The sequence below is a fragment of the Otolemur garnettii genome, unplaced genomic scaffold (assembly GCF_000181295.1).
Source record: "Otolemur garnettii isolate 467f Iridium unplaced genomic scaffold, OtoGar3 scaffold00020, whole genome shotgun sequence".
Taxonomy (NCBI): Eukaryota; Metazoa; Chordata; class Mammalia; order Primates; family Galagidae; genus Otolemur; species Otolemur garnettii.
In genome coordinates this window covers 4281075-4284237 of record NW_003852415.1, presented here as the reverse complement: position 1 = coordinate 4284237, position 3163 = coordinate 4281075, and the positions used below count along the sequence as shown (strand labels likewise).

Here is a 3163-nt window from a genome sequence, read left to right as displayed (position 1 = left end):
AAAAAAAAAAAAAGAAGTCATCAGTGCTGTCTCAAAGTAGGTTTTATGGATACCAGTTTTTCTTTACTGCTTTCAAGAGCAGTGCTCACTTATCATCTTTATTTTCACTATTGTCCACAGCTATTGAGCATTTAGTTTCTACATAATATCTATCTGGAGTAAAAGAAGCACCATGTACTTCTGATGTTCTCTCTCTTCAACTCACAAAAGAACTTTCAGTATCTAAATACCTTTACCTGCCATATAACATCTGGGCAGGAGAGAGATGGGAATGAATATCCTATGGTTGTCAGAGTTTCATGTTTTCTTTTTTTTTTTTTTTTTTTTTTGAGGCAGAGTCCCACTATCTTGCCGTTGGTAGTGTGCCATAACATCATAGCTGATAGCAACCTCCAACCCCTAGTCTCAATGATCCTCTTGTCTCAGCCTCCAGAGTTGCTGGGACTACAGGCACCTACCGCAATGCTCAGCTAGTTTTTAGAGACAGGGTCTTGCTCTTGCTCCAGCTAGATTTAAGCTCCTGATGTCCAGCACTTGTCCTCCTGTATCCACCCCTCTCAGCCTCCCAGAATGTAAGGATTATAGGTGTGAGCCACTTCGCCTGGCCTAAAGTTTCGTATTTCCTTTTTTTTTTGCTTTTTCTTTTTTTTTGAGACAGAGTCTCACTATGTCACCCTCAGTAGAGTGCCATGGTGTCATAGCTCACAGCAACTGCCAACTCCTGGGCTTAAGCAATTTCTTGCCTTAGCCTCCCAAGTAGCTGGGACTACAGGTGCCCGCCACAACACCCAGCTGTTTTTTGTTTTATTGTTGCAGTTGTCATTGTTGTTTGTTTATTCTTTTATTTACTTTTTTTTTTTTTTTAAAGACAGAGTCTCACTATGTCAGCCTTGGTAGAGTGCTGTGGCATCACAGCTCACAACAACCTCTAACTCTTGGGCTTAAGTGTTTTTTTTTTGCCTCAGCTTCCCAAGTAGCCACGACTATAGGCAACCACCACAGTGCCCAGCTATTTTTTTTTTATAGTTCTCATTGTTGTTTGGCAGGGCCAGGCCAGGTTTGAACCCACCAGCCTTGGTATATGTGGCCGGTGCCCTAGCCACTGAGCTATAGGCACCAAGACTGTCATGTTGTTTTAGCTGGCCTGGGCCAGGTATGAACCCACCAGCCTCAGTGTATGTGGCCGGCACTCTACCCACTGAGCTACGGGCGCCACCAAGTTTCATATTTTCTGTTTTTTTTTTTTTTTTTGCAGTTTTTGGCTGGGGCTGGGTTGGAACCCACCACCTCTGACATATGGGGCCGGCCCCCTACTCCTTTGAGCCACAGGGACCGCCCCAAGTTTCATATTTTCTTAAGCTAGTTCCTTCATTCCTGTCCTCTTTATGTCAGAAAATGTCTTCCTTATCACCTGCACACAATTTCTCTTGTTTTAATTAGATCTTTGCCACCAAGTGGAAGGACTGATTCTAAGACGGAACTGAATAAAACATTGTAAATCATCTCTGCTGCCTACTGCCAGTTACTTTCTAAAAGCTTCATAGTTTCAGTCCACCCAACTTATCAACAGATATTTTAACTGTTTCAAATAGTGACAAATGTTACTTCAAAAGTATTTGTGATATAAATCTTACTTTCAGCCATCCAAATTCAATGGAAAACTAGATATTTGTATTCAGGAAAATGGCCGTGTAATTTTCTTTAGGTTAAATAGCCTGAATTTGAATCTTGTCTCTAAAATGATAATGTCTACTTTATAAGGTGGTTGTGAGAATTAAGTGATTAATGCCTATAAAGTGATTATAGTAGTGCCTGACTGTGCTAAATAGTTAAATGCATTCACATATTAAAAGTTATATATGGTTTTTGATGATAATATTTTTATTGTTCATACTGTTATTCCCAAGGACCTCAGAGTTAAGTGAAAATTACCAAAAACTCTGAATGAGTAATCAGAGAAAAGGGAAAGAGAACTTAAAAAGAAGAGTAGTGCGTAGATAGTTTAGACAGGGTTGAAAGTTCAAAAGGATAATTATTTCATTATGGCAGAGACTAGAGCTAGAACAGCAGCCGTAACTAGTTTATTTTCTGAAGGACTAAAGTTTGAAATTATAGAGGAAGCTTTAAAGTTCTTTACACTTTTAGTTTTGAGAAATTGAATAGGAACTCTTACTTGCACTTCAGTAAAAAGAGAAAAAACAAACAAAGAAGTTCCAACTGATGTCTTGGTACCTGTAGTACAGTGGTTACAGTGCCAGCTACATACACCAAGGGTGACAGGTTTGAACATGGCCTGGGCCAACTAAACAACAACGACAACTGCAACAAAAAACAGCTGTGCATTGTGGCGGGCACCTGTAGTCCCAGCTACTTGGGAGGCTGAGGCAAGAGAATCACTTAAGCCTAAGAGTTTGAGGTTGCGACTTGGCCCCTGTGGCTCAAGTGGCTAAGGCGCCAGCCACATACACCTAAGGTGGCGGGTTCGAATCCAGCCCGGGCCGCCAAACAACAATGGTGACTGCAACCAAAAAAATATTCAGACGTTGTGGCGGGCGCCTGTGGTCCCAGCTATTTGGGAGACTGAGGCAGGAGACTTGTATGAGCCCAGGAGTTGGAGGTTGCTGTGAACTGTGATGCCATGGCACTCTACCCAGGGTGTCAGTGGAGTTCACTATCCTGCTTCTGACACCACTTGTCAGGCCCAGGACTGGCCAGTTCTCGGGCCCAGCTTAGGTAGGTTCTGGACGCGGACCACTAAGCTACCTTGTTCAGGAACAGTTTCTTGTAGGTGCTTGAGGGCTATCTGCTTTAGCTGGAGAGAGAGAGAGAAAGAGTATCTTAGAGCGAGTAAAGGTCTTCTTAGAACAGATAGCTCTTAGTCTTTAGCAGAGCTTGGTAATCTTCAGCAGAGACGCTGTGCTGGCATTCTGCAGGCAGGAGAAGAGACAGAGTCAGAGTAAGTGGATCCCTGATAGAATGCGCACGCCTCTTGACTGCCTTCTCCTCCAGCCTAATATAAGGCTGAGCGCGTGCTTCTCAACACCACAGGTGTAGAGACTGCCAGTTCACCAATGCTCTCATCTCGTGAGCTCACTCATGCTTGTTAGAACCAAATCTCTCTCCATGCCCTTTTCACCAAGGTGTTCCATTACAGGTATTTCTT

General features: G+C 42.9%; 1 protein-coding gene across 1 annotated transcript in view; it reads left to right on the top strand.

The window, feature by feature from the left end:
* The window catches only part of ALKBH1 (alkB homolog 1, histone H2A dioxygenase), a 41885-nt gene that overhangs the window by 33588 nt on the left and 5134 nt on the right, over positions 1 to 3163 (top strand). The gene's annotated exons all lie outside the window — the stretch shown is intronic.